Source organism: Coffea arabica, chromosome 3e (assembly GCF_036785885.1).
Source record: "Coffea arabica cultivar ET-39 chromosome 3e, Coffea Arabica ET-39 HiFi, whole genome shotgun sequence".
Lineage (NCBI taxonomy): Eukaryota > Viridiplantae > Streptophyta > Magnoliopsida > Gentianales > Rubiaceae > Coffea > Coffea arabica.
The window spans coordinates 43,382,179-43,397,369 of NC_092315.1; positions in this window are offsets into that span (position 1 = coordinate 43,382,179).

Below are 15,191 nucleotides of genomic sequence, written 5' to 3' on the forward strand. Positions count from 1 at the left end.
CACCTTCTAGCAAGATTATCAAATCGAATGCTTAGTATTTGTAAGTATCTCATTTTAACAACATTCAAATACATTCATTTGTAGAAATATATTATTCATTTTTTAATATAAATTTTTAATATTTTTTCAGGATCCATCTTCCGAAAAAAGACAGTTCTTGAATGATATACACATTCTATCATATTTCAAGCTATTGTTAGACGGATATTACATTTTACTTTTGTTGGTACAATTTTTTCAACTTTATTTGTTCACCCTTTTATTTTCATTTTTTTCAATAATGTTAGCGCCGTACATAACACGGGTATTCCCACTAGTTTATACGTATTAGAGGGCAGGGTTTTGACGAGAAGTCTCCACAAGCATAAAAAATCTGAATACCTTTTTACTACAATTTTACATTTATTTTAGTTCAATAATTCTTATCGCTTCTTCTTATCGCTTCCCACTTTTCCATTTACGTGGCCCACTAACGTACAAAACCAAAACTCTAAAATTTTAACTAATGGATAATAACCACCCTTGCAAAATCACATATGCAAATCTCAAATCACGTCTAACATTTACCACTGACACTTACCACATGACTGATAATAATAACTAATTGATAATTTAGAAAACTCACCTCTATGAAAATCACACATCCAAAATTTAGAACCCATTTGAATTACAATTCCCACAATTCCACGTATCTTATTGTCATAATGTATTTTGTTCTCATAATCATTCACAAAACTGACAATCACTAATCCATTTTCATTTGACATCCACACAAATCAAATAAAGTGAGAAAAAAAAAAAGACTATGTATCATACTCTTATCATAGACAAATCCCATCTACAAGCATTTCAAATCAGTGACGAAGTTAGGATTTTTTTTCTTGGAGGGAAGGTAAAAATTTTTCCTAATAAAATTATCTTAATATGCTACATTCAAAATAATTTTTATCTATTTAAGTATATGATATCTAAAAACATCAAATATTAAATTTAATTATAAATGTATATAAAAAATAAATAACTTTTTTGAAAAAAAATCAATTCAAATGTGGTTAATTCACACACACACACACACACACACATATATATATATATATAAACTCTCATGATATAAACTAAAATTGTAAACAATTAGGAGGCCAATTTTGTTTTACAAATATATTTACACACTATGAATTAAAATTTTCAAAACTTGGAGGGGAGGGGTCACACACTAATATTCAATGACTTTACCCACAACTACAACTCTCTTGACTTTACCCTCCATAACTCTATAGTTCTATCTTTATACTCCCTTTACTATTTAGGATTCATTACCTCACTTTTATAACTTTCCAGCCCTATACTCCTGTCTTTCTATTCCTTTTTATTATTTAGGATTTGTTACCTCACTTTTCAGGTTTTTTCTTCAAACAAAAAGTTAGAATTATCGTTAGCAAGGAAAAGTAATTGAGTATAATTTTGGTGAAACACTACTATTTTTTGTGATGACCACCCATGATAATTGTTTTAAGTAATATTTGTTTTAAATTTTTTTATAAAAACTCCAAAAAAAAACCATCTAAATTCCCCTTTTATTAATTTAAAATTATATAAAATTTTTGTCTTATGTGCACTTCTTGATATATGTGTTATATGAAAAATTATTCAAATGAAGTTTTGCGCATGTCAAAAATTATCTAGATGACAGTGTATGTAATGTTTATTTCATTGGTTGGAATAATCGTTCAATAGGATAAGTTTAAGGTTAAAAAAAATTGATTTAGTTGCAATAGGTTAAATAGTTAAAGAATAGTTATAATTTGATATGTCATCTGAATGTTTGACAAATCGATGTGTATACCAGAAGGAAAGTGCTTAAAATGTTACTTTGTAAATGATTAAAAAATGGGACTAATCACATTATTTCTCAAATTTGACAAATCAATTTTTATTAATTAAGGAGTAAAATGGTTAAAATTGATTTGGTTGCAATTAGTTAAACGGTTAAAGAATGGTTATAATGCTTGGCTCGTTTAACCTGACAAAATTCACTGAACCTAAACTTTAATTGAATCGAATAGAGTTTGGGACTAAATTATAGGACCGAATTAAATGTGAATCGAGCTTGGGTCATAATAGGCTCAGGTTTGATTAAAACCCGGCCCATATATAAGTATACATATATATAGATATAATGATATCTATAAATTATAATTATCTATACTATATACAAAGGGAGAGGAGAGGGTTTGGGGTAAAAAAAAATCTTTCACTTTATATACTTCCTAAACTACCCATGATGAGGGAACTTTTGGTATAAATAAAAAGGAAAATTTGTAATTTTGGTCCCTAATCTATCACCCATGCGTAGAACTAGTCCCTAATCTATTTTGCAAAGCAAATGTAGTCCCCAGTCTATCCAATTTTGCACCAAATTTGGTAATTGACGGATTCCTTCCAATGTCTAATGGAATGATGGCACGTGCAGTCGCGTGCCAGCACTTAAAAGCATTGTTTTTAACTCAGAAAATTTAGCACTTAAAACAGACTAATATCGGCTAAAAAGAAAAATTGGGGGACTTATGCTGCAATTTCTGAAACGTAGTCTTCTTCCCCAATATTTGATTGAAGAGCAACTGCAACAAAAGATTTGTACCATCTGATAGCTTGTTGCTGCAGCTTAGGAAACTCAGCTTCTAAAGTTCCATACTTGGAGAAATATCCGGACGTAAAGTAATTCAGCAAAGCTCCAATAACTCCACTGCCTATGAACGCAAAAGTTGACACGCCATCCCCTTTGGTGGCTTCCCCCAAAATTTTCAGTACGACTCCAACTAAACTATCCTCTCCGCTGGCTGAAACATCAACAAGGTGAGAACCAGAAGATTTTCATTTTCCCTTAGCTTTCAACTTCTGTTCGCCAATGCCAGCATTTAGTTTAATACAGAGATTCTTCAAACACAAAAGGTCATCTGTAACCCCACCTTCAATGGCATCCAGATTTGATGGGAAATATTTGTCCTTGAAGCTCTTGCACGAGCACTAATTGTCACACAAAGCCTATAATTTAATATATATATATATATATATATATGTATGTATTTATAGGAAAAAAACTTAAGTTCGGTAAATTCATAGCCCAAAATACCTCTTTCTCCCAAAGCCCCGACCACCACCACCATTATTACTATCCTTCCTACTCTCATACTGTGAAATTCATGTTTTAATAATCTTCTCACTCATCACCTCATTCCGAAGCATGTCATTCTCTGAGTTCCAATAATACCTCTCTTTTGACGACAAGTTTCTAATAAGGACCCTTTCGGAGAACATTTCAAAGGGTCCCAATTGCTTGATCTTTGCACTAAAACCACATTAACCACCACCGGTTCGAGATTACTCTGCATCTGAAATCAATATTTTCTAAAATAGCAGAATAATCCTTCAATGCTAGATTAAACCAAGAGAAACCCAATAAAGCAAGCTCTAAAACATGCCAAACAACGTAACTGCAGAAAATTGTAAAATTTTCTTGCCGTACTTCTTGGTTCCTGGTTTCCGGTGGCTTGCCAGTTAATGGAAGTAGGGTAGCAGCACTTGCCTGGCTCGTTTGGGGAAGATGAGTAAGTTTTCGAAATTGCAGCGTAGTCCCCTAGTTTTCCTTTTCAGCCGATATTAGTCTGTTTTAAGAGCTGAGTTTTCTAAGTAAAGGGGGAAAAAAAGATTTTTTAAGTGTTGGCATGTGATTGCATTTGCCACGATTCGATTAGAAATCGGAAGGAATCAGTTAATTGCCTATTTTTACACAAAATTGAACAGATTGGAGACTATATTTACTTTACAAAATAGATTGGGGACTAGTTTAGCACATGGGTGATAGATTGAGAATCAAAATTACAATTCTCTCAAATAAAAATGTATCTATTTTTGATAATTACCCACTACCAATATGATTTTTTAATGAGTAATATATATTTTTTCATATTCTATTTTAAACTTATTTAGTAAATCTTAATTTTACACTCTCAACTAGTGTGAATACCGGTGTTACGCACGATACTGATATTATTAAAAAAAGTTAAAAGAGAAGGTGAATTAAAAAAAAGTAAAAAAAAATGTACAAACATTATTAAAATCTAAGATTTGTCTACCAATAGTTCAAAGTATGATAAAATGTGTACATCATTCAAGAATTTCATTTTTACTGAATATGAATCTTAAAATAATAATAGAAATTTACGTTAGAAAATGAATGACATATGAATAGAAATGAATGTAATCGCATGCTTGATTTGATTTCAAAATGAAATGCTTACAAACATTAAGCATTCAATTTGATAATCTTGTTCTATATATATATGTGTGTATGTGTGTGTCTATATATATAGCCGTTTCCTGTTATTGTTTGCCTTCCAATGGTGGGTTCTTATGCGTTACTCACTCGTTCGCCACTGGAAACACCACTTCCCATTCGACTTGCATGTGTTGAGCATGCCGTTTGCGTTCTTCCTAAGTCAGGATCAAACTCTCCATGAGATTCATAGTTGCATTACTTATAGCTTCCGTGTTAGTAGACAAAGTGGATTCGGAATTTTCTTTTATTCCAAGGTCTTCAATTACTGATGTTGGTAGCCGACCCAACGAAATTTGATTGTAATTCAATTCGTGATGATCATAAGTAGAAAGTTCATATTCTTCGGTCATTGGTAAAAAATTAGTTGGGCAATACTCAATGCAATTACCACAAAAATATACAAACTCCAAAATCAATACTGTCTCTTTCGAATATCAGTTTCTAATTTCCAATCAACAATAGGTAGATCCATAGGACATACACGAACACTTTTGATGAGAGACTCACAAACGTCAGAAATCTGAATCCCTTTTTACTACAATTTAAGATTTATTTTAATTCAATAATTCTTATCGCTTCTCCTTATCCCTTCCCACTTTTCAATTTATGTGATCCACTAACCCACAAAATCAAAACTCTAAAATTTTAACTAATAGATAATAATTACCCCTGCAAAATCACATTTGCAAATCCCAAATTACGTCTGACATTTACCACTGACACTTACCACATGACTAAGAGTAATAACTAATTGATAATTTAAGAAACTCGCTACTACGAAAATCACATATCCAAAATTTAGAACCCGTTTGAATTACAATTCCCACAATTCTATGTACCTTATTGTTATAATGTATTTTATTCTCATAATCATTCACAAAACTGATGATTACTAATCCATTTTCATTTGTCATCCACACAAATCAAATACAGTGAGAAAATAAAAGATTACGTATCATACTGTCACCATGGATGAATCCCACCTCCAATCATTTCAAATCAGTGACGGAGCCAAGGTTTTTTTTGTTAGGACGGAGGCCTAAAATTTTTCCTAATAAAATTACATATCTTAATATGTTATGTTCAAAATAATTTTCATCTATTTAAATATATGATATCTAAAAATATCAAATATTAACTTTAATTATAAAGGTATGTAAAAAAAACTAAAATTGTAAAAAATTAGGGGGGCCAACTTTGTTTTACAAATATATTTACACACTATGATTTAAAATTTTCAAAACTTGGGATGGGGAGGGGAGGGGGGGAAGGGCCATGGCCCCTACAAAACAAAAACTACACCACAGTGATTCTACTAAAATGCTTCAAAAGATTCAATAAGTTTACTTCCAATAAAGACAAGTCTCACTGAACATTCTTTTGTAGTACAAACTCCACAAAATTCAACAGAGTCAATTAAACCACCAATATTGGCTTTCGTACTAAAGCTTGATTGGTGTGAAAAATGTTTGTACCTTCGTACAAGATTATCAAAATTGAATGCATAATATTTGCAAGTATTTCATTTTGAAGTCAAATAAAACATGTGATTACGTGTATTTTCTAATATAAATTTCTATTATTATTTCAAGATCCATCTTCCCCAAAAAAAGAAGTTCTTGAATGATGTACGCATTTTATCATACTTTGAACTATTGTTAGACAAATCTTAGATTTTAATTATGTTGGTACAATTTTTTTACTTTTTTTAAATTCACCCTTTCTTTTTATTTTTTTTAATAATGTCAGTACCATGCGTAGCGTGGATATTCACACTAGTAGAAAAAGTATTGGAGCATAGGGAAATGTTTTTTTATATTGTTTTAACAACAAAAGTACAGAAGAAAATAAAAGCTACAATAGTGCTAAGGGGCATCTTTGTCATTTTAGTTGATTTGCTAACATAATTATCTTGATTATTGTATGAAAAGCACACAAATTTAAAGTTAGAAATCAAAGTGACATGTACATTATATTTTAGGGAGTTCTGCAATAAGTAAACCATTTGGTCTGGGAGTACCAATGTCTTGTTTAATTTTCCAACGCTCAAACAATTAATGTATATGAATGGAAGGCATAAAGTGGCAAAACAATAATGTCAGGGACTAGAGTGCAAACTAGGAAATTAACAATATATATCGGTGAAAATGACGTTATATTTGAAACACTAATCAACTCTCATTTTGTTTTCTCTAGGTTGCCAAAGGTGGGCCATCATCTATAGACTTAACGTATAAAATGATGTTTTAGTTCAATTATTGATTAATAATGAACTGGAAGAGAGATAATCTATAAGTTAGTCCATACCAGGAAAGAGACGTCGTTCTAATCAAATTTATAAAGTCCATAACAACCATTGATGAACTGTCAAAAAATTAACAACATGCTTTTGCTAATTAAACAAAAGATTATTTTGAGAAAAATAGTTAACCCTTGTGTTATTTCCAAGTTGCCTATGGTGGAGTATAATTTATAGATTTAACGTATTCAATAATTCTACAGTTCAATCATTTATAAATAATAAGCCGGAAGAAAAGTACCCGACATATTGATCCATGCAGAGAAAGAAATGCTGTGTTCATGAAATGTTTAAAGGCCAGAAAAACCATTGATGAACCATCCAATCGACAAAAACTCTTTATGCTAAGTAAACAAAAGAGATCTCAGAATCCAAACTAAAACTATGAAAGGATGAAAGGATAGGGCGGTGTGCGAAAAAAATAAAAGTGAGATTGGTAAAATTTGACATTTTGAGTTTTGAAAATTAGAAAGAAATTCAATTCTGAGATCGTCAACGTCCAATTGAATACTATTTCAAATTGAAATCGTCAGTATCGTAAAAAAGCCAAGTATATTCCAACCCCAAATTCTGTTCCCAATTTATGCATTCTTCAATAATCTGAGATTGAAGGAGCTTAGTGAAATAACTAATTTATTTTTGAAACATTATTAACACAAGCTCATTTAAGCTATTTAAACTTTAATTTTAGTTTTTAGTTGCTCAAAGAAAAAAGAACCTTGAATTTTAATTTATATTGGTGAATTTGTTCACATATTGCATTCAGGTGACGGTTATATCCAGATTCCAAATCAAGAAATGAAAACGAAGAAAAATCTTCGATGAAGATAAACAGAAACAAAGGCAAAGTGAAAAGGGAAAGATAGATGAATTATAGATCGCTATGGGCCTCTCTTATTTGAAATAAACTTGATACACGTAAAATGTATGGAAAAAAGAAAAGCAAGGAAATAATAATAGCAGTATAGGTGTACGCGGACATGTTTGGCTTTTAATTTTGTTTTCACAACACAATTATACAAGAAAAGAAAACCATTGTAGTGCTAGGGGTATCTTTGTCATTTTGATATCTTTGACAGCATAAATATGTTGACTAATGATTAAAATGAGTTAATTGACACACACTTGAAAATAGATATTAAAGTGAAAAGTACACTATCTCCATTTAGTCTAGGAGTAGATATTCTTTTTTTTTAACTTTTTTTTTAAAATTTAATCCTCAAATAATGGGTGTGTGTTAGTGGAGGGGGTAAAGTGATAACACAACAATGTTAGGGACTGCAGTGCAAAGTTGCAAATTGGCCTTTTCTTATGGTTGACAATGACATTATTAGGAAACAGTAGTTTTTTTGTCGAAACATCATAAATTCATTTCATTTTGTAAACTTGATATTACAAGACTTGGGTACATCAGATTCGCTTCCTCTGAAGTCATTTTGGGCTTCCTCTTGGAGCCACATAGGAAAACATACATCCCATTTAACATTTGTTGTTAGCTTTACAGCAAATTTTGCTACACTATGTGCACATCTATTCCCATCTCTATGCACAAAAGAGAAAGTACATTGTTCAAACAAACATCTCATATTTGCTAAATCCTCAAGGATGACCACGATGTTGTTTTGCTGCTTTTGTTTCTTGTTTATCATGTCCACCACCTCTTTGCAGTCTGATTGGAGATCAACTGCCCTCCAGTTTGCTTTCCAGGTCATTTGCATTCCCATCCTAATTGCTGTTGCTTCCTCCACCTGTGGCTCACTACGTTTTAGTTCAGCTCTTGCCCAAACTTTCATCAGCTCTCCTTCAGCATTTCTGGCCACAACACCTATGCCTGTTCTCTCCAAATTTTGTGAAAATGCAGCATCAGTATTTAGTTTTATCGTACCTCTTGATGGTGGCCTCCATTTCTTACTTCTGCTTGAGTTCGTTGTTTGTTGAATGAACTCTCCTGTTATATCTTGTTGGGCTTCTATATACTCATTCCACTCGCCCACAGCTTTCTGCATTGTTTTCCTTGGGTCTGTCTCATATGCATCAAAAGCTGTCCTGTTCCTTGCCTTCCATATTTGCCATAGGATATTCACAGTCAGTGCTATATGCTCCTGTCCTTGCTCCCTTGTTTTCGCTCCTAATATCCCTTCCCACCATCTTACAATATTTCTTCTCATATCCTTCAAACCATCCCATTGTATGGGTGCAAGTTTCCAGGTTGTTTCAGCAATGTTACAAAAGAACAACATGTGTTCGAGAGTTTCCACCTCTTCCCCACAGCTGCTACATATTGGACTGCCTTTGCCTGTTCGCTTATGTAGTTGTTCATTCACTGGCAGGTTATGATGTAGGCACCTCCTTATGAAGTGCTTCAGTTTGTGTTTCAGTTGTAATGCCCACACATTCTTCCAAACTTTCGAGTTCAATTGAGCATAGCTTGTGCTTCCGCTATCTCCTTGCCTCCTTTCCTTTTGTTGGTGCTTCCTTATTTCCATTGCTACATCATATGCAGATTTTACCGTGAACACACCTGATTTGGTGTATCTCCAATACAACCTATCCTGGCAACCTGTTATACTGAGTGGAATAGCTTTGATCTTTTAGATATCCTCTGCTATGAACCATCGGTTCAGTGTTTGCTGGTCCCAAGCTCCATCCACTATCAGCTCATCCAATTTCCTTAGTGTGCACTGTGGTTCCCTTCTAGTTTTAATCCTCCCCTCCTCACTCCCTTGTAACCAGTTATCCTGCCAAATATCAACAGTTCTCCCATCACCTATCCTCTTTCCTAGTCCTTTTGTCAGCAGTTGTCTTGTTCCAAAAATACTTTTCCATGTCCACGAAGCTGCTCCAAGAATGTCTTTCTCCCAGTTCTGTGGTTGTGCTAGGTACTTTGCCCTCATAATCTTGCTTACAAGCAAATCTGGACAGGACAGTATTCTTCACAGTTGCTTTGCTAAGAGTGCTTCATTGAACTTCTCCAAATCCCTAAAACCCAGCCCCCCTCTTTCCCTTCACCTGCGACATTTTTTTCCAACTAGTCCAATGTATTTTCCTCTCATTTTCTCCCCCTCCCCACCAGAAATTTGCTATCATCTTATTGATATCCTTACATAGCACTTTTGGAAGTTTGAAACATGACATGGTGTACATGGGAAGTGCCATTGCCACAGACTTAATCAAAATCTCCTTTCCTGCATGGCTAAGCAGGTTCCTTTTCCACCCTTGTAGCTTGTCTTTCACCTTGTGCCTAATATAGCTGAAAACTTGTTGCTTTGATCTCCCTACTAGCATAGGTAGTCCTAGATATCTTCCATTGCCCGCCTCCTTCATATTTCCAAGTTCCGCACAGATTTCCTTTCTTAGCTCATTTTTTGTGTTTGCACTAAAGAAAACTGCTGACTTCTCATAGTTAATGGCTTGTCCTGAAGCTCTTTCATAAACTGCAAACATCTCTTTCATTTGTTTTGCTTCCTGTATGTTAGCTTTGCAACAAAATAGAGAGTCATCAGCAAACAAAAGATGAGACAATTTTGGGCAGTCCTTTCCCACTTTGACCCCTGTTACAACTTTATTGTTGAGTCTCTGATTCATCAAGTTTGATAGCCCATCAGCACAAATAAGAAACAAATAAGGGGAAAGGGGATCTCCTTGCCTAATACCCCTGGAAGGTTTTACATATCCCACTTTTTTGCCATTCACATTAAAAGAATAGGCTGCAGTGGTGACACAGTTAAGGATCCATCTTACCCAAGTGGGACAAAAACCCATCTTCATCATCATTCTCCCAAGAAACTGCCACTCTACTCTATCATAGGCCTTTGATAGATCAAGTTTAAGGGTCATAAATCCATTTCTGCCTGTTCTCTTATTTTCCAAAAAATGCATCAGTTCATGGGCAAGGATGACATTATCAAGGATGTGCCTACCTAGGACAAAAGCAGATTGGGCAGGACTAATGCAGTTTGGAATGACTCTTTTTAGCCTGTTTGCCAACACCTTTGCAATGACTGTATAGACAACATTACACAAAGATATAGGCCTATACTGGGACAGGTTAATGGGAGCTTCTACCTTAGGAATCAAGGTCACTATTGTTTCATTTAAAGCTTTTAGTAGGTACCCCCTAGCAAGAAAACTTTGAATAGCCATCACAATATCATTTTTGCAAGTATTCCAGTATCTTTGAAAGAAAAAAGGGGACATACCATCCGGACCTGGGGCTTTATCCGGGTGCATAGAAAATAAAGCAGCCTTCACTCCCTTTTCATCCACTGGTTTAATCAGTTTTGCATTCATCTCCAATGTGACTGTACAAGGGACACCTTCAGTGACTACTTCAAAGTCATCCGGTTGAGAGGATGTGTAAACTGCCTTATAAAAATTACATATTTCCTCCTCTATCTCCTATTCTGTCTCACACCATTAGCCATCTTCCTTTTGCAAACATGATAGTCTATTTCTTTGAAGTTGGGCCATCATGTGTTAGACTTGACGTACTAAATAATTCATTAGTTCAATTATTGACTTACAATTCATTGGAACAAAAGTAATTAATTATAATTTAGTACATGCAAAGAAATAGCATATTTGCTGCCTTAATCAAATGTATAAAGGCCAACAACCATTGATAAACTATTAAAATAAAAAGCATATTTGCTAAACAAAGTTTATTTTCAAAAACAGTAATTAGTCATTATCTTATTTCCAAGTAGCAAATGGTGGGCCATCCATCATCTATAACTTAACATAATGAAAAGTTATTTAGTTCAATCATTCACTAACAAGAAGCTGGAAGAAAACTAATCTTTAATTTAGTCCATGCAGAGAAAGAAAGTCATCTTCATGAAATGTTTGGAGGTCATAACAACTATTAATGAACCATAAAAAATAGAATCATGTTTTTTCTAGCTAAACAAAAGAGATCACAGAAACCAAACCAAAATACGTAAGGCTAGAGGTGAGAATGGATCTGAGTATAGTAAAATACGATACAATATAATTGGTAAAAATGAAATTTTGAGTGTTTTTATTTTTAAAAATTTGAACCAATTTCATCTCTTGAATCATCAACATCAAATTGATGTCCATTGCAAAGTAAAATCAATTTCAATATTAAAATAAAAAGCTATTATTCGCACATGCAGTAAGTTAGAGAAAACAACAAAATCTAATGGATAGATACAAAAAGACTTGAAGTCAATGGTGATTGGGGATTTTTTTTTATTTTTTTTAAAAGCATCGGTAAAGCAAGTTGCATTTCTTGTAAAGTAGAAAAATGCCTGATGAGAAAAATATGGTCATGCAGATAAAATTGACAATGAAGCTTGTCCACGAAAAGCAATGACAACAACAGCGGACCAATTAAAGGAAAAAGGGGTTGAATATACTCTATACCTTGAAATTTGTTAATAGTCACATTTGATCTCTTATACTTTAGATATATACCCCCTACAAAGAAAGAGCAAAGTGCCACAAATCCCCATGATCTATTGTTTTAACTACGTTGAAACCTTTTGGGAGTAGCAACTTATTGATTTGGCTACAAGTGATCCTCAATTGAGGGGAAAAGCAAAACACTTGTGGCAAATGATATGTCCATCAAAAGTATTGGAAAGATAAAAAGGTGATTGGCATTGTGTTTGGATAGTATATTATTTGAATTATTTTTTTAAAAAAGAAATACAAGAGTACTTTTTTGATATGATATATATGATATAAAAATTAGTTGAAAAATGTGTTAATGATATTTTTTTTAATCAAAATTGCGGATGCTGGACCTTAATATCTCCAGCCTCACAGCCTTGACTCCGAAACTCAATCATTTCACCAAGTCTTAGCCACTTAGCAGCTTTCTGCAAAGGAATTTGGAATGGAATCCTCGGTGAGCAATCTGCTGCGCAATATTGGTTCAGCACAATAGACCGGCAATCTACTTCAAGTTCAGGTGTGTGTGCATGCTTTTTGAGATTCAGCTTAATATTTTTTCCTTCTGTCTTTCCAAATACTGCTGGTGCTTAATTCTTTAATTCCGTAGCATAGAGTATAACTTGTACTTTAAAAGATCTCATATATTGTAGTTTGAACTTCTGCTGGGTGCTTTTAATTATATTCAGCTGTGGAGTCAACTGCCTGTCTTCTTGGTCTACCTCAGATTGCTGGTTAGGCAATTATGAGGGATTCGGGACTCCAATTGTACTCACAAATCTAATCGTAGCATCGAATTAACCAGTAGTTGTTCAAATTTATCTTTCAAAATAAAAAGAAAATACTAAAATTTGAAAGGAGCAGTTTAGATTGAGTCCTATTATTAGATCGGGCTGCACGTTGCTATTTGCAGTTGAACCGCTGACTGTACTCAGTCCAGTTCATGTACATATACTTGCTTTCTTATGGTGGAAATTGGTAAACCTCAAAGCCTTCAAACCCAGAAATTAAGGAGACGGTAAAGTGGAACAGCAATTGTTGCAATTTCTTTTTGTCAATGTTCTGATCAGGATGGATAAGGAGTGCATTTGATCAGGAGTGCTAATCGATCGTTTCCATAGAGGCAAATTTGCAGTCTCTTTCTTCAATGGTAAACAAAAGTTTCTCCATCTAATCAATTGTTTTTTGGTTGAAAATTTATTTGGTAATTAAAGCAGAAGTGTTGAAAGACCAGTCAAACTAGTACGTAGGAGATTGCAGTGTTAGAGCAGAGAGGAAAGATCAAAATATATGGTGTGAATGTATGTAGAGGTTGCTTTTCTTTTGTTGTGGGATTGATTTCTGTTTGATTCTTAGATATCAACTATTACGACAATCCTGACGAAGAATAAGTATGTCAAGACTTGATGATGATGGCTTCTAATAGCTCTTCACTTCTTTATCAGTGGAGCAGTGGTGAAAGTGTACTTTGTGGTGTCATATAATCACCGACTCTAACGTAGAAAAGTTTTGTAGTATACTATGAGAGCTTCATTATCAGTTGTTTGATAACAAATGAAACCGTAATTAGATGCAGAAAACTGGACAGAGGATCCAAAGCCCCGGGGCTTTGGCTTTGATGGGTGTCTTCTACTTTGGCTTTGATGCACTCACAAATCTAATCATAGCATCGAATTAATCAGTAGTTGTTCAAATTTATCTTTCAAAATAATAAGAAAATACTAAAATTTGAAAGGAGCAGTTTAGATTGAGTCCTATTACTAGATCGGGTTGCACGTTGCTATTTGTTGTTGAACCGCTGACTGTACTCAGTCCAGTTCATGTACATATACTTGCTTTCTTACGGTGGAAATTGGTAAACCTCAAAGCCTTCAATGATAGGGTGGTTATCTAAATATAACCATTGGTGAAAACCATCACCTGTTAAACCCAAGATCTATATGGCGATTATTAAGAAATAAATTAACGATTAAATAGCGGAAGCGTACCTGGATTCATATCGACAAACTGATATATGAATCTCCAAAGATATTGGGGTGGCCTTCTAGGTCAACACGTATTTACCGATTCTTTGAGATAACCCTTTAATTTCTCTCTGGTATCTTTCCTGACGATGGGATAGCAGGGAAGAGCTATTTTATGGTATAAGAAAATACAACAATTAGAATGATGTGTGTGATTTGGGGACCATAACCCTATTTATATGTAACATTCTTGTTACCTTTTGGACCCCTATTTTAACCCATCATAAAAATAGGAGCCCTTAAGTTTCTACACATTAAAGACCCATATCCTATTAGATACATTAAGTCCAAACCATATTTGATCACTTTAATTGGATTTAACCTTATTTGACAGTTTGCAACCCATAATTATTCACATATAAGTCCAATGTTGGATTAAGAATCCAACAATCTTTCACTTGGACTATATGTGTAACTTTATAATTATGTTTTGCAATTAACCGTATGAGCTCAACTTTACTGTTATTATCACAATGTATTTGTAACCAATTCGGTCCATCAATTATACCAATATAGGATCAAAACGGTCTTTGTTACAATTTCGTAACTCGACCCATCAATGGTCACATATATCGATGCAATTGAATGACATGAATCATGATGTCGATGTGTAGCATGAAAATTTCATGTAATGTGATCAAAATATGCCTATTTCCAACTGGTCCACTTTAAAATTTTATGAGATCAACCCATACCAAAGTCAGAGTGTAAATAAATCCCAACTTTATTTATGCATAAAATATTCTTAAATCATTAATAACCGAAACGTATCATAAGAGCATTTAAAATATCAAACTCCCACTAAAACTGTACATCATTTATCAATATGACACCCATACGAGCAGTATACTCATGAAACATTTTGGGTGGCAATCCCTTAGCAAGCGGATCCGCAACCATGGAGTTTGTCCCGATATGCTCTATCGATAATTATCCACTCTGTACTCTTTCTTTAACAGCCAGGAACTTGATATCTATATGTTTAGATTTCGTCAAGTTCCTGTTATTATTGGAATATAGAACTGCTGACTTATTGTCACAAAATAATTTGAATGATATTTCAATATTATCCACTATACGTAATCCTGTGACAAAATTTCGCAATCAAATTCTT